The sequence below is a fragment of the Lissotriton vulgaris genome, chromosome 1_1 (genome assembly GCF_964263255.1).
Source record: "Lissotriton vulgaris chromosome 1_1, aLisVul1.2, whole genome shotgun sequence".
NCBI classification, from domain to species: Eukaryota; Metazoa; Chordata; class Amphibia; order Caudata; family Salamandridae; genus Lissotriton; species Lissotriton vulgaris.
Genome location: NC_141685.1, coordinates 1471204732 through 1471226087, shown reverse-complemented (window position 1 = coordinate 1471226087; position 21356 = coordinate 1471204732).

Here is a 21356-nt window from a genome sequence, read left to right as displayed (position 1 = left end):
ACCGAACCAGAAATATATGATAGGTGTAGGCTGAATGCTCACTTAATTTTAGATTTAATAGATGAACTGGAGCCAATATTGCAGAGGCAAACACGCAAGACTCAAGCTATACCAACCCATGTTCGGGTATTGTGCTCACTGCACCTCCTAGCTTCTGGGTCATTGCAGGGTGTAGTAGCTACTGCTGGTGGTGTCTCCCAGAGTTCACTTTCCAGATTTTTTAATGCCTTTCTAAATGCCATGTTACAAAGAATAAGGCATCACATTAAGTTCCCCAGTACACAGCAGGATTTGGTGAAGACCAAGTTAGATTTCTATAACATTGCTCAATTCCCACATGTGATTGGCTGTGAAGATGGCACACATGTCCCCATTTGCCCAACCTCTGAAAATGAATACATTTTTCGCAACAGGAAATGCTTCCATTCCCTTAACATTCAAGCCATTTGTAATGCAAAAACTAATATCACAGACTTAGTGGCAAGTTACCCTGACAGCGCCCATGACTCCTACATTTTTAGACACAGTGCCATCCATGCATGACTGCTTGCTGGTGAATTTGGAAATGGATATTTGCTGGGTAAACTTACATTTTTAATTCAAAAGACATCCTTCTGTAATGTAGGTACATGTCATTTATGCATTTCATCTGTCATTATCATTTCTCCTAGGTGATAGGGCCTATGCAGTTAGGTCTTATATATTAACACCATATCTCAATCCAGCAACCAGGAAAGAGCAGCAGTATAACCATGCTCACATTTCAACCCGCAATGTGATAGAAAGAACTTTTGGTGTGATGAAATCACGTTTTCGCATACTTCATCACACTGGTGGAGCATTGCAATATCGCCCAGAAATTTGCTGCAAATAGTAGCTGCATGTGCAATGTTGCACAACTTAGCAACTGAGAGAGGCATAGATTTTGAAGAAGAAGATGTACTACTTCCAAATGACAACCAGCCACAACCCCAACCAAGAATGCATGGACCAGAAGCAGCAGAGGGACGAAGGAGAAGGGCAGAGATTACACAACATTACTTCTGAAAAAGGTAATAATTACACAAGACAATCTGCTGCTTAAATGGAAATTATTTATTTCACAATGTAAACTTAAATACTTTTGAATCATGCATTCTAAAAGGTTGTGAATATACTTGTAAATGTTTATGCATTCATGTCAGCAATAAAGTAAATGATAATGAAATGATGTGGTCAAAATGTTAACAGAAATTTGAAATCATAGGAAAAATTATTTCTTACGCCCACGCCCACCTAATGCCTTCCCCGTAGCAATCAAATTGGCCATGGGCATCTTGCAAGAATTACTTTGTTTCCTGCTGCTACGCCGTGCCCCAGGTAAGCCATGGTCAGGTATGCCACTGACACTACTGCCAAATTCACTACCCTCCTTTCCTGTCTGCATATCAGGTGCAGCATCAATGTGTATTTTGCCAACAGCATCATGAAGTGTTCCCATTCCCCTGGCAATCTCTGTACAAATTTGCTTCATTTCAAATTGCATGGAAACTGTCTGCTTACAGAGTTGTGCAGTACAGTTGGAGAGGCGATACATTCCCCTGGTATAACCCTTCATGCAGGTCATTGCTCTAAGGTGCCTTTCACCACTTCTCAGTTGCTGAGTCTGTACCACTGTGCACAATGTCTCTAAAGAAGTTGCAATGCAGTCTGAATGCAGTCTGAATGCAGTCTGAATCGCAAAAAAATTCCAAAAAAAATGATGCATAGCAAATTGCGATTCCTTATTTGCCATTCCTTAAAAATCGCAAATAAGGAATCGCAATTTGTGACTTTGATGCATGTGCCCATTAGTCCTTTCCCTCTACTTTTGCTCTGACTGTTACTTGGTAGATAGAGTGTTTTTACTGCATCAACTAGCTCCGATTCATCATCAACATTTGCTACAGCATGATCAGGTTTTGTCTCACTGTTTGGCATTTCCTTCATGCATTTTTCTGATTCCTCTACAATTTTAGCAATTTTGATGGCAGTCACTTGCAGGCCAAAGTATCTCTTGTATCGGTTTACTGTTGCATTGAAAAATCTTCTGGTCCCTAATCATTTTTTCTGTCATTAAACCAAATTAGAATTTTGCAGCTAGCTCATGCAAACGGGCTACAAATTCATCAAATTACTCAAATGGCTTTTGAGGTTGTGTGTAAAACTTGTGTTGTATCATTGCTGTATTGCCTTCTGTGCCCAAAATCCCATCAAATTCGCTTTCTTCTCAACAGGTGAAAAATGTGTGCCCTCTAAAGCCAAAATGTAATTATCAGAGATCTCAGTCCAGTCTTCCTATTGAATAGTTTGATCCCCCTGCTGCGTAAGAAAGGGAGAGGGCACTGTTATTGATTGACTGATAAAACACTGTTAACCTGAAATGAACTTGAGAATTCAATGCTACAGAGCAATGAGGAGAAATGAGTAGTCAGTAGGTGGTACAATTAATTGCACTGCAATTACTGGAGAAGTCCATGGAAAAGTGGTAGTCACTCAGGGAGGTCACAAGTCATAGAAGAGGAAACGGTTTGCTTTGTAAAAATTATTTGTATGTGAAACATAGGAGATGCGCCAAGACAAGCGCTGATCTCTGTAACCTTTGTTATTTGTTTAAGCCATTGGGAGACGCCTCAAGCTCTGTGCTAATCTCCTATGTCCCCATATATGTGGATAAAGCAAATGAGAGCTCACACGCTCCTCCAGATGCAGGTCTCAAACGCTGCTCTTGCTACACAACTCGCCCTTGCCGATCACTTCAACGCACTTGGCTCTCAGAGAGTGTAACAAAAGTGCTGAGAGTGCAGCACTGCCTTCAAATGTGTGTGTAGGCCACTAATTAAAACTGAAGGAAGCGCTGAAGGACTCAAAGCTTGGCCTGTCAAAACTTCACACCAAACCTTGACTCTCCCCAATAAATCGGTTTCCTAATCACCACGTATCCTCTGAAAGCATGCTGCTTCACTTACTGTGAATAGAGAAGCAGTGTGTAGAAACTGACCAAAGTCTCCAATTGCTGCATAACCTCTTCTATGCTCATGACGAGCGCACAGTGCATCTGCACTCATGACGAGCTGAGCTCCGCACGGCCATTGGAACGTTCGCACGCAGGGATAATTTCCCCGCTGTGCTGAACGCTCGAAAACGGGTGTGGCTGTGGCGAGCTCCGCTCGTCATGAGTGCAGCTGCATTGTGCCTCATGACGAGCTGAGCTCGTCATGAGCACAGCGGCACCGCGCACGGCCCCCCTCCCCCACCCCGCAGCGAAGGGGTTAAATGGGGTGGCACAGGCTATTCGCAGGCAGAGCAGTCTTACAATTTTGTCAGGTACCTGGCACATTCCATTCTCATCACCAGAAAAAGTGTATTTATGATAACGTTACACTTTAAAGTCTTGAAGATTTATTGGCAAATGAACAACCTGTGTCTGCCAAACCAGACACCTACACAATCTGCCCCATTAGTCGTCACAGAATCCCATGAATGTCACCGCCCAGAACACAGAGCATTCTATGATATAGGCAAAATTCTACAAGCTCACATTCTATAAAACCACATTATAACAGTCTTTAACAAGAGGTTAGAATTAGTGTAGAATTGCTCACACATGACAGACAATAGATTTGGATTTAGATTCCATAACACAGGAGAAAAATTATTATTATTTTTTTAATTTCAAGCATTCAGCATGCTTTCACATTTGGAAGACACTTCATTAGGACATTGCATTTTTGGGACATCAATTGCTTAATTAGAAATATCCCTCTCTGCTAACACGTACATTAGCTGTGCTTTCAATCTTTACAGCATGCCAGTCATGCTTCCGCACTGATTCCAGATTTCGCCTATCCTCAAAGCTCCACACACAATACACACATTTAAAGTACCCCATAAAGTCTACCCATTACCATAGAACATTGCCAGAGGAACTCAGATTCTTACGAGCCTATCCACGCCCTACCAAGAAGAGTCACTGTTCCAGGAAAAACATAGAGCATTGTAAAGAACCCAGCTATCATTGCTCATCACTCAGTCCCCAGTACCTTTTTCTCACCACACTGGGCTTACATTTTTTGTTTTCACCCTTTGTTATCGCTATGCACAAATATATAAACGACGATGTTTGACACTCCTGCTGGCCCATCGTTTGCTCTAAAATGCAGGATCAAGCAGGGAATCTAGGGTGAGACTTTGAGAGAATGATCCAATGTAAATACGCGGCCTATTGTTCAGTGCTATGAAAAACATCATATTTGTCTAATGGCCACTGATTTTTGTTAACCAAGAATGGCTATTAAGGCTCTTCTATTTAAGATGCTGTCTCAATTTGCTTCTGCAAAAATGCTTCTTTAATACTTTTGCTCTGCAAGGTCGACATGTTTGTATAGTGGAAATATTGGCTGTTATAACAAAGTTATTTGGAATGTACCATGTCTTGCGTGCAACTGTGGAATGCTAAATTACTGTGCTAGCTTGCAAGTAGTGAATTGTACTTTGTTACTAACGCATTTTGTATATCCAGGTAGTTTGATTCATTTCATATCTGTGAATTGAACATATATGCTACTACATATGAGTAACGTTTTGGAGAGTTTTCTTCAATATCAAGGAGTCAAATAGGCAAAGATGTGAGCCCTCTTTTACATCCCTAGCACTTTCCACTGTTTCTACAATCCTAGTCAGGCACAGTCCTGGTGGGGCATATACAATTGCGAACTTATTAAAGCAGTCACAATGCAACCCGGGCAGTGCATGCACCTTTGTCAATGGATCAGAGGTTGCCCAGCCCTGTCACACCCCAAAAAGGCCTACCTTTGATACCCAAGCCTAAACCCCTGAGGGAAAATGAGTGAGCACCACTCCCCTAATTCATTTTTCTTTGAACTCTATTCAACACTGGGTGTGACAGGTAAATTAGCAGGAGAAAACACGAAGGCCTGGCTATGCCTGAAGATAAATGTGTTGATAGGTGAAATGTAGCAGTAACGATTGCCTTACCTCGCATCCTTCCCAGTCAGGGGTCGGAGAACACATCACCACTGGGACAAAGAGCGGTGAAAGGACCAAGCACATAATTCTTACAAATACCATTGCCATTCCCTCCTTAGCTGTCTTATCTGCAGAGCTGTTTCTTGCTTTGAAAAGAAAAGCGGTCCAAACACTCGTTGAAGTATGCTTGTTGACTTCCCCTTGTTCTGTAGAATATTGTTGCTGAATGGATGTTTAGCTGATTCAGGGCCGGACTGGGAACTGAAAGCAGCCCTGGCAAATTTTGCAAGACCAGCCTCCGTCCCGCGCGCAGCAAGCAACCACGCCCGACCGCTACTAGGGAGGTTTGGGGGGGGGGGGGGGTTGTTCTTTGAACACAGCCTGAAAACATTTGAGAAATGCATATAATTAATAACTACAATCAGGACGTCATCAATGAATTAGGGCTCTAGGTTTAGCTGTACAGAGCTGGGTTTATATATTTGGGAGCACATTTTTGCTCCTTGCAAAGAAGTAACCACAAGGCCCAAAGTCCCAATTCATGATCAGGGATGTGGACTGTGTGTGGATTCTGCTTTCGCTTTTCCAGCCTAGCCATGCCCAAGCTGCGAGTGACCACTGAATAGCTTAATTTGAGCCTGTGGTTTCCGGGGTTCAGCACTTAATTGTCAACACCGGCCCTTCTGACAATCTGGCACATTGTGGCACTGTTTGTCTACTTTTAAGATGAAAACAAAGTAGTTATTTTATTCAATATGCATTTAAAAATGGCTAATACCTGCCAACCAAGCTATTCTTGTAGCTTTAGGAGCCTGGAATAGTCAAATTGTTATTCTTCCAGGAGTGTGATGGTTAAAAGCTGTATTGGTACTTTCATCGCGGCCCTGGCAGGGACAATAGCTAGTTCAGTGGCCTCCTGACGAGACCCTTGACACTCATTTTCTTTTTTTTACACATTAAGCACTGGACTACTGGTCAGTCCTTGAGAGTCCCATGAGTCCATGGGCATGGCAATTTGAGCTTGCTGATGTCAGCAGTCTCCTGCATCCATCGTCACGTCATCCATTGATGTGCACTAGTCTTACACAGCTGCAGTCTAGGTGTGGGACACCACTGGAAATACTCCAGCAGGGAGGGCTGGAGGCCATGCCTGTGGTAGGAGATAGTAACACCTTTACAGATTATCCTAGTTCACAGGTATATTGGCCCTGCTGCACTAGGGACACTGTAAGTAAAACTTTCAGAATGTGGCACTTGCCTGCCATGAATGGGTGGGATATCTTCACCAAAGTTGGGGTCACCCGGAAACATTTGCTAGACCTCCTGACCAGGAAAGAAACAATACAGGGGCCTGATTCACAGAACTAACTTAGGACAAAATCCTAAATTTACTACCATTTTGATATTCATAGAAGGCACTTTCTCATTTTGGTATTCACAGAAGCCACTTACTCATTTTGGTATTCACAGAAGTTAGGAGTCCTAACTTTAGGACTCCTAAATGCCTGCTGTGAATACCGAAAGTCTTAAAATTAAGATTTTTCTCAGTTTAGTAGTAGTAACGTTAGGACTCCTAGCTTTAGGACTCCTAAATGCCTTCTGTGAATACCGAAAGTCTTAAAATTTGGATTTTTCTCAGTTTAGGAGTCCTAAAGTTAGAACTCCTAACTACTGTGAATACCGAAATGAGTAAGTGCCTTCTGTGAATACCAAAATGAGTAAGTGCCTTCTGTGAATACAAAAATAGTAGTAAATTTAGGATTTTGTCTCAAGTTAGTTCTGTGAATCGGGCCTCAGATGTTTATTTATGATCTAACATCTTCTGCTTACAGCCCATAGACACACAGTGTCAAGGTGTGCGCCCTCTTCTATAGGACCACTGGCATTATACACTTCTGAGGCTTTTTTAACATAAATGTTGGATTCACTGCACTTGCCACATAAGCCACCATTTACTGCACAATTTGCAGATTTCTACAGCAAAACATATTTAGCTCAACAACATCAAAGATTAAACAACGACAAGATAGTTGTGAAATGACAGACCATTTGCAAAGATGAACTGGTCACTTTTCAGTTGCTGTGTTCAGGTCTGTTACCAGTGGGTGAAACTTTAACCCAGGCAGTATTAACGTAATTTTAGCAAACTGAACCAAAGAGTCATCAGATGTGCTTTTTATTAATGTTATTTGAAGTAATAGTGCCTTTTTTCGAAAGCGGTGTCTGAGAGATACACCCAACAAAACCTTAATTTAATATACCCCAAATCACAGAAGTAAATACATGGAATGGTTTCCTTAAGAGCACATGATTATTCCAGTAGCCAAAAGTAACCAATAAACACTGGAATAATCCTTAACCTTGAGCTCTGAGCAGAGTCGGCCTTTCTCAGGGTAGTAAAAAAGTAGACAGGAGCCCTCGTTGCTGGTGAATAAATAAGGTTAGGGGGGGCTTTTGTGCACACAGGGCAGCCCGCTGCTGATTGCATAAATAGAAGTGACTGGCCTCTGAACACATCTTTACCACCCCTGCCTCTCCCCCACTCTACTGAATTATGCACAGATTCGCATTTTTCGTTGGGGCTAGGTTATTTATTGGAGAGGGTTGGGTTAGTAGCGTGTGTCAGGAGGGGGTGTGAGAGGAGAAGGCAGTGGAAGAAAGCCTGCTGAAACTGTACCTGCAGCAGTACTGGAGCCAGGAGACAGGGACTCTACTGTCTTCAGGACCTTAATACAGGCAGCTCCCTACGCCCCTCTAAAAATTGGCGGCCTGGGCCCGCTCGCCCATGCCAAAAGTCGGCCCTGGTTCTGAGCTAAAATGGTACCCGCCATAAAGCACTTTAACGTCTTATGTTGTTGAGAGCAGTAAGCGCTGTGTAAATGCAATCAGAATAGCGCTTTGTATAAAATCAGCCAGGTGCCTCGTGTATTACGTGCCGGTGCGCCCCTTTTCTGCAGTCAGCCAGAAAGGCGGTGGGTGGGCAGACGAGGCCGCATCAGTGATTTACCAACATGATCTAGTCTTGTTATTTCAGCTCCAATCTTCTGTAATCACGATAGGCGTTAAATCAGTGTATCTCATTTCAGACTTGGAAGAACGGCAGTTCTTTATGAGCCTACATCTCAGTTGGTTGTGGGAGTACGTTCCAGTGTGCTCCCTGCTGCAACAGGACCTGCTGGGTTTAGGGCCAACGTTTTATTTTTATGTTATTTGGGACTCACTGCTCTTGGGAAACTGTGTGAGAAACTGGAAAAGCAAGCCCCTCGACCCAGCCAAAATGCCAGAGGGTGCTGAAGTGGCAACACTCGCCCTTTGACCCCTAGTGACTACACAGGGTGGTCCCCTTGTGCCAACCTTTGCCCTCTGCTGTGAGATCAAGCAGATGACAAGAAATGGAAACTACTGCCTGTTATGGTTACTGCTTTCATGACACCCGAGGCCACAAAAAAGAACAGTTGAGCAAGCCAAGGTTGAACCCCCAATTTCTCGCCATGGTGTGCACATGTCAGCTCCTTCGCACTGCCTACAATATCCCCTTAACCTTGTTGTGGCAGAACTGCCACTGCACAATCTATGCCCATTCCATCTTTGGTCTCTCTGATGATTAATACGTGTTCGGTATTGTAACAGTGCCTGTCACCATCTGCTCTCTAAGGACACATCTATTTGATTTTGCGCAGGTGCTTCAGAAGCCGTATGTGTTAACGTTTTTATTTTGGGCCATAGATGTGTAGTGCAACTGAGTTGCCCGGTAGTAAATTCCAGCCTCGGCATTCAGGAGAAAAGAGACATACGCAGTGGGTTCATTAGACCACCATGCTGCAAACGTACCAGTCCCTTGTCTCACACCTGACCACAGACTATTCCATTTTAAAATGTAAACCTGGATATCAGCTTGAGCTCCGCACAGCTGACAGGTCACATCTTGACATCACGACCAAGGAGTCCATGTAACACACCAAAGGGCCTCTGGGTGATGTAGTGTTTGCTTCATGTGAACAAATGCACCTGATAGGGAAAGCCTGGGACAGGAGTCGTTCTGTGCTCAAATTGCCCCCTGTGATAAAAATGATGAGAGAGATGTGTAACTGAGAGCAGAAAAGGTCTCAAGATTAACGGATTCCGGAACCCTATTCCCGGCACCTCTGCTGACAATCTGTGTTGCCGCGTGAGTCTCCATTCACTCTGCTAAAATCGGCCGCGAATTATAAACCTCACCCGAGAAGTGCCGGACAAAGTCCATGCTGCTCTTCCGGTTTTGTGCATGCAACAGTCACTAGCGGAAGTGAACGAACAGCGTGACACTGAACAAACAACCTGTACTTACGAGCAAGGAGAGTCCTGGCAGGCGCAGATAGTCCACAACGCCAGGCCCGGACTGGTCATTCCGGGCACCGGGCAATCCCCCGGTCGGCTGGATGGGGTAGGGGCCGGTTTTGAGACAGGGGGCCGGTTCTGTTGTTGGGGCCGATTTGGACCGAGCGTGAGTCACGGCCGGTCCAAATCGGCCCCAACAATAGAACACAGTGCTTACATTAAGCACACTCAGGCCGCCCGTCTGACTGAGCCCTGTGAGCACGATTCATCATTCTCATGCTGGCAGTGGTGCTCCGACGTGCCGATTTCAAATCAATGATTTGATTATTTATGGCAGGCTAGGCTAATCCTATGATCAGGCGGCAGGCCGGCGCCGCCCTATTCATTATAATTCATGAAACTCACGCCCCTACAGCACCTGACCTGTCTGTCACCCGCCAATGACGCTGATGATGTCGTTGTAGACGTCACGTGCGGCGCGCAGAGGTCCCCGCCTCCGCGTCTGCGCGGCGCTCTCTTTTTTTAGGGTGGGGGGTGGTCTGCTGGCTGCCTGGTAGTGATCAGGGCTCATGCGCATGATTGGGAAAAAGTGCGCGTGATTCTGAGGGGAGGCCGAGGCAGGCATTCAGAGGCCAAACCAGAGAGGCTGACCGGGACCACCAGGAAAGAGAGCTGTACCCCGCAATTTAATTTCCCCTGTCCGCCGCCCGCAGGAGGGTACACCAAATGCAAAGGAATGTGGGCCAGATAATCGCTGCAGTGTTGCGTCAGATATCGGGGTGCGAGGATGGTTGTGTTGCCGCTCACTCACGCCTGAGCTTGTGGCGTTGTGGACTATCTGCGCCTGCCAGGACTCTCCTTGCTCGTAAGTACAGGTTGTTTGTTCAGTGTCACGCTGTTCGTTCACTTCCGCTAGTGACTGTTGCATGCACAAAACCGGAAGAGCAGCATGGACTTTGTCCGGCACTTCTCGGGTGAGGTTTATAATTCGCGGCCGATTTTAGCAGAGTGAATGGAGACTCACGCGGCAACACAGATTGTCAGCAGAGGTGCCGGGAATAGGGTTCCGGAATCCGTTAATCTTGAGACCTTTTCTGCTCTCAGTTACACATCTCTCTCATCATTTTTATCACAGGGGGCAATTTGAGCACAGAACGACTCCTGTCCCAGGCTTTCCCTATCAGGTGCATTTGTTCACATGAAGCAAACACTACATCACCCAGAGGCCCTTTGGTGTGTTACATGGACTCCTTGGTCGTGATGTCAAGATGTGACCTGTCAGCTGTGCGGAGCTCAAGCTGATATCCAGGTTTACATTTTAAAATGGAATAGTCTGTGGTCAGGTGTGAGACAAGGGACTGGTACGTTTGCAGCATGGTGGTCTAATGAACCCACTGCGTATGTCTCTTTTCTCCTGAATGCCGAGGCTGGAATTTACTACCGGGCAACTCAGTTGCACTACACATCTATGGCCCAAAATAAAAACGTTAACACATACGGCTTCTGAAGCACCTGCGCAAAATCAAATAGATGTGTCCTTAGAGAGCAGATGGTGACAGGCACTGTTACAATACCGAACACGTATTAATCATCAGAGAGACCAAAGATGGAATGGGCATAGATTGTGCAGTGGCAGTTCTGCCACAACAAGGTTAAGGGGATATTGTAGGCAGTGCGAAGGAGCTGACATGTGCACACCATGGCGAGAAATTGGGGGTTCAACCTTGGCTTGCTCAACTGTTCTTTTTTGTGGCCTCGGGTGTCATGAAAGCAGTAACCATAACAGGCAGTAGTTTCCATTTCTTGTCATCTGCTTGATCTCACAGCAGAGGGCAAAGGTTGGCACAAGGGGACCACCCTGTGTAGTCACTAGGGGTCAAAGGGCGAGTGTTGCCACTTCAGCACCCTCTGGCATTTTGGCTGGGTCGAGGGGCTTGCTTTTCCAGTTTCTCACACAGTTTCCCAAGAGCAGTGAGTCCCAAATAACATAAAAATAAAACGTTGGCCCTAAACCCAGCAGGTCCTGTTGCAGCAGGGAGCACACTGGAACGTACTCCCACAACCAACTGAGATGTAGGCTCATAAAGAACTGCCGTTCTTCCAAGTCTGAAATGAGATACACTGATTTAACGCCTATCGTGATTACAGAAGATTGGAGCTGAAATAACAAGACTAGATCATGTTGGTAAATCACTGATGCGGCCTCGTCTGCCCACCCACCGCCTTTCTGGCTGACTGCAGAAAAGGGGCGCACCGGCAGGTAATACACGAGGCACCTGGCTGATTTTATACAAAGCGCTATTCTGATTGCATTTACACAGCGCTTACTGCTCTCAACAACATAAGACGTTAAAGTGCTTTATGGCGGGTACCATTTTAGCTCAGAACCAGGGCCGACTTTTGGCATGGGCGAGCGGGCCCAGGCCGCCAATTTTTAGAGGGGCGTAGGGAGCTGCCTGTATTAAGGTCCTGAAGACAGTAGAGTCCCTGTCTCCTGGCTCCAGTACTGCTGCAGGTACAGTTTCAGCAGGCTTTCTTCCACTGCCTTCTCCTCTCACACCCCCTCCTGACACACGCTACTAACCCAACCCTCTCCAATAAATAACCTAGCCCCAACGAAAAATGCGAATCTGTGCATAATTCAGTAGAGTGGGGGAGAGGCAGGGGTGGTAAAGATGTGTTCAGAGGCCAGTCACTTCTATTTATGCAATCAGCAGCGGGCTGCCCTGTGTGCACAAAAGCCCCCCCTAACCTTATTTATTCACCAGCAACGAGGGCTCCTGTCTACTTTTTTACTACCCTGAGAAAGGCCGACTCTGCTCAGAGCTCAAGGTTAAGGATTATTCCAGTGTTTATTGGTTACTTTTGGCTACTGGAATAATCATGTGCTCTTAAGGAAACCATTCCATGTATTTACTTCTGTGATTTGGGGTATATTAAATTAAGGTTTTGTTGGGTGTATCTCTCAGACACCGCTTTCGAAAAAAGGCACTATTACTTCAAATAACATTAATAAAAAGCACATCTGATGACTCTTTGGTTCAGTTTGCTAAAATTACGTTAATACTGCCTGGGTTAAAGTTTCACCCACTGGTAACAGACCTGAACACAGCAACTGAAAAGTGACCAGTTCATCTTTGCAAATGGTCTGTCATTTCACAACTATCTTGTCGTTGTTTAATCTTTGATGTTGTTGAGCTAAATATGTTTTGCTGTAGAAATCTGCAAATTGTGCAGTAAATGGTGGCTTATGTGGCAAGTGCAGTGAATCCAACATTTATGTTAAAAAAGCCTCAGAAGTGTATAATGCCAGTGGTCCTATAGAAGAGGGCGCACACCTTGACACTGTGTGTCTATGGGCTGTAAGCAGAAGATGTTAGATCATAAATAAACATCTGAGGCCCGATTCACAGAACTAACTTGAGACAAAATCCTAAATTTACTACTATTTTTGTATTCACAGAAGGCACTTACTCATTTTGGTATTCACAGAAGGCACTTACTCATTTCGGTATTCACAGTAGTTAGGAGTTCTAACTTTAGGACTCCTAAACTGAGAAAAATCCAAATTTTAAGACTTTCGGTATTCACAGAAGGCATTTAGGAGTCCTAAAGCTAGGAGTCCTAACGTTACTACTACTAAACTGAGAAAAATCTTAATTTTAAGACTTTCGGTATTCACAGCAGGCATTTAGGAGTCCTAAAGTTAGGACTCCTAACTTCTGTGAATACCAAAATGAGTAAGTGGCTTCTGTGAATACCAAAATGAGAAAGTGCCTTCTATGAATATCAAAATGGTAGTAAATTTAGGATTTTGTCCTAAGTTAGTTCTGTGAATCAGGCCCCTGTATTGTTTCTTTCCTGGTCAGGAGGTCTAGCAAATGTTTCCGGGTGACCCCAACTTTGGTGAAGATATCCCACCCATTCATGGCAGGCAAGTGCCACATTCTGAAAGTTTTACTTACAGTGTCCCTAGTGCAGCAGGGCCAATATACCTGTGAACTAGGATAATCTGTAAAGGTGTTACTATCTCCTACCACAGGCATGGCCTCCAGCCCTCCCTGCTGGAGTATTTCCAGTGGTGTCCCACACCTAGACTGCAGCTGTGTAAGACTAGTGCACATCAATGGATGACGTGACGATGGATGCAGGAGACTGCTGACATCAGCAAGCCCAAATTGCCATGCCCATGGACTCATGGGACTCTCAAGGACTGACCAGTAGTCCAGTGCTTAATGTGTAAAAAAAAGAAAATGAGTGTCAAGGGTCTCGTCAGGAGGCCACTGAACTAGCTATTGTCCCTGCCAGGGCCGCGATGAAAGTACCAATACAGCTTTTAACCATCACACTCCTGGAAGAATAACAATTTGACTATTCCAGGCTCCTAAAGCTACAAGAATAGCTTGGTTGGCAGGTATTAGCCATTTTTAAATGCATATTGAATAAAATAACTACTTTGTTTTCATCTTAAAAGTAGACAAACAGTGCCACAATGTGCCAGATTGTCAGAAGGGCCGGTGTTGACAATTAAGTGCTGAACCCCGGAAACCACAGGCTCAAATTAAGCTATTCAGTGGTCACTCGCAGCTTGGGCATGGCTAGGCTGGAAAAGCGAAAGCAGAATCCACACACAGTCCACATCCCTGATCATGAATTGGGACTGTGGGCCTTGTGGTTACTTCTTTGCAAGGAGCAAAAATGTGCTCCCAAATATATAAACCCAGCTCTGTACAGCTAAACCTAGAGCCCTAATTCATTGATGACGTCCTGATTGTAGTTATTAATTATATGCATTTCTCAAATGTTTTCAGGCTGTGTTCAAAGAACAACCCCCCCCCCCCCAAACCTCCCTAGTAGCGGTCGGGCGTGGTTGCTTGCTGCGCGCGGGACGGAGGCTGGTCTTGCAAAATTTGCCAGGGCTGCTTTCAGTTCCCAGTCCGGCCCTGCACAACGCCACAAGCTCAGGCGTGAGTGAGCGGCAACACAACCATCCTCGCACCCCGATATCTGACGCAACACTGCAGCGATTATCTGGCCCACATTCCTTTGCATTTGGTGTACCCTCCTGCGGGCGGCGGACAGGGGAAATTAAATTGCGGGGTACAGCTCTCTTTCCTGGTGGTCCCGGTCAGCCTCTCTGGTTTGGCCTCTGAATGCCTGCCTCGGCCTCCCCTCAGAATCACGCGCACTTTTTCCCAATCATGCGCATGAGCCCTGATCACTACCAGGCAGCCAGCAGACCACCCCCCACCCTAAAATAAGAGAGCGCCGCGCAGACGCGGAGGCGGGGACCTCTGCGCGCCGCACGTGACGTCTACAACGACATCATCAGCGTCATTGGCCGGTGACAGACAGGTCAGGTGCTGTAGGGGCGTGAGTTTCATGAATTATAATGAATAGGGCGGCGCCGGCCTGCCGCCTGATCATAGGATTAGCCTAGCCTGCCATAAATAATCAAATCATTGATTTGAAATCGGCGCGTCGGAGCACCACTGCCAGCATGAGAATGATGAATCGTGCTCACAGGGCTCAGTCAGACGGGCGGCCTGAGTGTGCTTAATGTAAGCACTGTGTTCTATTGTTGGGGCCGATTTGGACCGGCCGTGACTCACGCTCGGTCCAAATCGGCCCCAACAACAGAACCGGCCCCCTGTCTCAAAACCGGCCCCTACCCCATCCAGCCGACCGGGGGATTGCCCGGTGCCCGGAATGACCAGTCCGGGCCTGAGCTGATTCCTGGTTTCTTAATACTTTCAAGGATGGAGGGGCTGATTTTCAAACTGAATATGGTTTTTGGTTGAGTACAAGGGTGGTGTTGCATACATAAGTTACTATGTGAACAAAAAGGGGCTGGAGTATGAACAATGTTCATATGTAAATGTAAATGTGTGTGTCTTGTAAAGCGCACTGCTACCCGGAGGCGTCCTGGCGCTATAGACCGCTGGGGAACCTGTCCTGGCTTTCCCTGTGAGATGTTCCCTCCTGGGTATCTCCAAGGTGAAACCAGGCATCCCCGGCGTTTGTGGGGGGCCGTTGTGGAGATGAGGCAAGCTAATGCCCAGAGTTGCCGAGTGTGATCTGGTTAGAGTAGGCACCGAGGTGAGAATTATCAAGTCCGCTGACCCTGGTTCACGACCCTCCTGAGGCCGTCCTCTGATTCCGGGTCTGCCGCCTCTAACCAGTGAGCCACACCACTCCACTCCACTCCACTATATGTGTGCCAGGGTAAAATGTGGGGTTTTGGTTGTGATCACTTGTGTGTGTATTCACATAAGCCCCAAAACAGTTGTTACACAGACACTATAGCGTTTTTGAAGGTCTTGTGACGGAAGTCCTATGCACGTTAATGGACATGTACACCTGCCCTGAGTGACCAACTGTACTGTCTTGATCAGGAATGCAAATTTTTTGTTGTCTTAGGTAAACACGGATCTTTTCTGTAGGGCAATTTATTCTTATTAAAATAATGTTATACTCTTTTTTTTGGTCTTACACATTTTATATTAGAATAACTACGATCTTGCATTACAGTTGCGACATTTTTTAGGACCTGACTCAACACAAAAGCTTCATGGAAATGTTCAAAGTCAACCAAATCAAAATTTGGGTGTCATTGTCTTAAAAAAATAAAACATTGTAGCATATAGCGCTGTCTTGCTTCACCTTGCACCCGTTAGCTGTTACATCGATTGTGCACGGATGTGCCCGTGCATTCAAACCTGTAATTTGACTGATAAAGTATTAACAAAGAGTTTGAAGCATGCAGTTTTGCTAAATTGATGTGACCACTTAAGTCTGCCTTAATTACTTTTTACATTTTTTTCTCCTTAATACTTCATCTTTGTGTGCTGCATTCTTCTGCACATCTAGAAACTAGATTGAGCCTCAAAGGATAGTATTGTTGCTGGAGGTGCTGGTAGATACTCCTTCCTGCACAAAACGTTCCTCACCACAATGCAGCACCCCTTCCCCTATGGTACATGGCTGGCTGCAGTGGGGCTAGTCAGCCGCAACTGCCACAGTGCTAAGAGAGAGTATAACAGCCCCGTATGTTGTGGTTGTCCTTTATCGTGCTGTTTTTCAGTGTCACTTTAACTCTAAACAGTACAGCAAATACACTTGCTGCTCTGTGTTGGACGAAATGTAGCTAAACATTTCCCTCCTTGTTTCCAAATACTTCATGCTGGCAATGTAAAGGTCACTAAACATGGCAGCTAATAAAACACAGGTGATGCTTTTATGGAATATGACTGAGCTGAACAGGCCACATACGTTTAATGCCATATGGAGCTTGTTTCATCTATGTGGCGCAGCACTAATGGGTGTCGTGTGCTAATGCATGCACATTTACAGGATATTGAAAATATGTATGTGTTAAGGACAGGAGGCTTATTGCTCAATAATTCAATAATTCACTATTCTGTCTTCTTCACCGGAACCTTATATCCAACTCACTCGCATGTACCATCAGGGTTACTTCACCGGAACCGTTTGTGTAGATTGCTTTTAAGATGAGCAATTCTCCATGTAGCATCTCCGATTTACTCAACCTCCTCGCGTGCTCTTCCACGTAGCACCACTATGTATGAAATTGTCATACATGGACACAAATGAACTGCTCAACCTCCTCATGTGCTCTTCCACATAGCTCCACAATGTATGGAATTGTCATAAATAGATATAAATGAACGGTCTAGACATGCCGAATATATGTTTATATGTAACAAGCCGTGTAATTATACTAACTCCTTGTGTATATTTCCCCTCTCTCCCCTTCTCCCCAATTTTGTTTTTCCCTCAATATTTTGGGCTTGATTTTATGAAATGTTGTTAGAATGGTACTTAAGGCATGAATTACAATGTCCTGAAGATGATCCTACCATTACAATAAGGATCGAAACGCCGTCCACACACTGCAGTATATGCAGCTAGACTACATTTTATATAAAGTCACAATAGTGTATTCATGAATTATCAGTCTGCCAAATGTGATCTGTATGCAGACTTTTTCCTCTTGCCTAAACCGACACTCCCTATGTATGTCACAATTGTCCTTGGGTTTTAGTTGGACACAGGCCGTGTCCCACTTGATACTACATGGATTAATGACTATACGAATATACTTGTTATTAAACACTGTCCGGCTGGACAGACAATATAGAAACGATTCTTGCTCTATATTTATTACCTCACGTTATCTATACTGTCTAGGGACCATAGCCAAATTAACAGCACTTTATCGCAGCCAAAGTCGTGATAAATATTCCTCCCTATTTACAAGCTGCTGTTAACAGCTCACAGCACCAGTTAACCTGCAATAGCAGCCGCAAAAACATCACCACAGAGGACCTCTGCAACTATCGCAAATGAGAGGCAGAGTAGGCGTTCCCGTGCAAAAAGCTGTGAAAACACCACACCTCAACATTCACAACAACCAACCAGATCTGCTCTGCGATAAGAACACAAATCACGCGATAAGGCACGTTAGCAGCAGGAAATAAACACCTGCTCTGACCTGGTGTAAAGTCGGACGGCAGCCTGCACCACAAAAGGGAGCCCAGCCCAGGGCATCATCAGAAGGGCAACAGTTGCCAAGGAGCCACTCATCATGCAGCTGGATATCCAAGAGGGCCACAACACCCACCCGGCACCCCCCTAACCACTACAGAGGCAGCGCAGACAAAGAGAGTGGCCCCCCATGAAACGCCCCTGCCTCACAGGCCCAACATCTGACAATGTCACTGTCCACTACAGGCTGAAAGAAACACCCATCCAACGCATCCTGGCGATCATCGCCTAACAGGCCAACTGCACCAACAAAGTGGACAACCAACATCCCACCCCACGCCAAGATGGTGGCTGTGCTGCACCTGTTGACCCCGGCACACCCCAACCAACACCCGCCAGAGTCGGTGGAGTCTCACAGCCAGCCACATCCAAGTCCACTACACCTGTCCTGTACATCACCATCACCCTGGCACCCCAGTCCCCATACGTCCAACACAATGCACAGGAACCACTGGAGACCAAGCAAGGACCATACGCCATAGCCGGGGCAATCCACTGCACACATGTCCCACCTGTGCCCCCTGGAGACACAGCACACAATCAGCGCAGCAGGAAGCACACGTCACACATCAATGTGCAGGCAACATCAGAACACCGTGGGACCTTCACTAATGTCGCCTCCAAATACACATCCAGTGGGCATGATCCCTTCACCCCCTGACAGTCCATGAGCAAATGGCATTCCCTGGATGGCTCCTAGGGAAATGCACAGCCCTTTGGCAAGTTCCAAATTAACACCCCACTCACCTCAACTCCCAACCATGCAATCCCCAACTCTGCTAATGCACACGACACAATATCACAACCAACATGCGCAACAACATGCCCACCCACCAGACACAATAGAACAACTTACATTGGTAACCTGGGCAAGCCGATGAGTGGTGGCGATGTGCTGGACAGACCACAGTATGCAGAACACACCCATATTCATGGCGACATACACCTTGGGTGTATGGAGTGTAGTGGACAGTGGATGCAACCATGTCACCCCAGCCACTGGGGGTCCTCACGGAAATGTTGCCTGTTATGCCCTCCCGTAAAAGTGAGCAGAGTGGGATGGGCCGGCGTATGCCAGGCCAGCGTAGGGGTGTGAATAAAAAGCACGTAGCCCTGGGCGTGATCCTCTTCTGGAAAGCCCAACGTCTCTGCCAGGGTGGCACCTCCCACACCGCCACAGGCCGATGCCGTCCTCGATAGCGTGGTTGCCTGAGATCCTGTGCGCCTGCTGTACCCCGGCCCGCTGGACCACAAACCCATCAGGCCTGACCCTGTGCAGCCAGGCCACACTGATCCCCAGCTGACACTGGCGTGTGTCAAGGAGGGCCCACCACTTGCCTGTGTAAGCTCCAAGACCGAGGCCTGCGACCCTGCAAGCCTCTCAGACCAATGCTGGCCCGCCAACATGGGTTCACGTTACTCCTTCCTCATTTACATATTCCACTGCATCCTCTGCAGCCCAGTAGGTCTCATGTGTGAAACTGCTTCCTGGCTCCTGAATGGAAGTGACCCCAAATCCGGGCCAGCAGCCACAGCACCAGGCTCCCCTCCCTCCGATCAGTGAGGCATAGTTCCATATGGGCATCTTGCAACACGTAGTGCCACAAACCCTGTTCAGTGCCTGCCGGCGACACATGTTGCAACAAACCCTGTTCAATGCCAGCCGGCGACAACTTCTGCCACAAACCCTGTTCAATGCCAGCCGGCGACACGTGGATGAGGGACAAGAACTACCCTGCGAACCAGTAGGTCTCACATCAAGCACCTATTCGCGAATCACGAATGGCAGAGTCCACACCAGTGGTTGTACAGAGAGGAGTAAGAGGAAGATACGGCTCAGACCGGCCGAAACCGGGGTCACTATCACAGAGGTGACTGAACACGTGGTGCCACTGAACCTGAACTACGCAGGCCGGTGGGGCCACCAACCTATGCTGGCGACACTCGGTGAATGGCCTATGCTGACTGCTGCCTCTGGCCTACACTGCGGTCCATTAGGTCACAGAGTCATGATTTAGCAATGGCGAAGTTCATATCAGGGTACCTGCATCATCGCAGAGATAGCATCCCCTCTCAGCCCTGATGCCAATAAGTCTGTTCCCCGACATTCATGGACACTCACTGTTCATACATTGGTGGTGTTTGAGTGGTGAAAACAAGGCTTGACATTTCCACCCTACAATTTTCTGCTTCAAACCTTTCTGCGTTATACCCTGGAGGACACCTTCCACTGTTCTCCGCAACCCACTGCAACATACACCTCGGAGATTGATGGTGACCCGCTCAGGTCGCATGGGCCATCTGACGGCACCGCAAGTCACCATCCATTGGCTGGGTGCCTGTGCCGGCCGCAGTGCATCCGGGGCCGCTAACTCTGTGCTGGTCTGGTCCGGGACCCCTTCTCCAGAGAAATTGGATGGCCCCTGAAGTGTAGGCCTTGGGGTCATCAATGCCATTTCTCTGTGGCCTTGCGCTGAATGCAGCCTCCTGGCCCAAATGCATCCCACCAGGGCTCACACACCAAAGCGAGTCGAGACCGGCCCGGATTTCACATCACCGCAGGAGGCTCACGTTACCACCTTAAGGATCACCTCCAACCACCATCTGCCAGAGTTGAAACGGTGGTCCTGACAGACTTACTGAGTTGCTCAGACCTGTCATGGATGCCATCATCGGCCTGGTACCCTGCTCTGCACTCCAGGTGCCAGTGACTCAGTGCACTGCAGGCCATTATCCATTGCTGATTGTGCTTTGAGCTGTGGAGCGGTTGCGCAGATATATCACCACAAACAGTGTGGGTGCCCTGAGAAGTTGATGGGGAAGATGATGCAGGTCTAATACACCCCACTGCATCTGCATCAGGAATATATCAAAGGGGCACACTCCAAGACTTTTTCTTCACATGAGCGCGCTCATCTCTAGCGTCCCAGCCCCAGTGCACTGCAACTCACAGACATCCTGTTTGCATATTGCCTGTCCTCTGGACTTTCTCCGGCTCACTCCATGTTGCTCAGCATTTGACTTTGTTATGCATGTGTTTTCTGTAAGCATGGGCGTAAAATCCGTTCCGCTCGCGGATTTTGTGGATTTTCGGTAAATTTGCAATCCGCGAACTCTCGCGGATTTACCGAAAATCCGCAAATCCGCACGCTGCGGATTTTTTTGCTTGTGTTCGCACTGCTCACGGCCCGCGGCGCGGGCAGCAATAATCTCGCACTCGCGAAATTGCAAAAATTACAATTCTGCACATGAATTGAAAACCACCAGCAGGCACCATAATTAATTGCAAGGAGTCCATTTGGGGGGGGGGGGGTTGGGGGGGGTGAAGGAAGTGCCCCAGTCACCAAGTTCTTCCTGTTCCTGTCCAGCAAGCTCCTCCCATTGCTTTGTCCATTTTGAATTTGATCTTGACAGTGAAGGATTACTTATTGTGGATGTTGCTGGATATTTGGATTTGAGGCCTT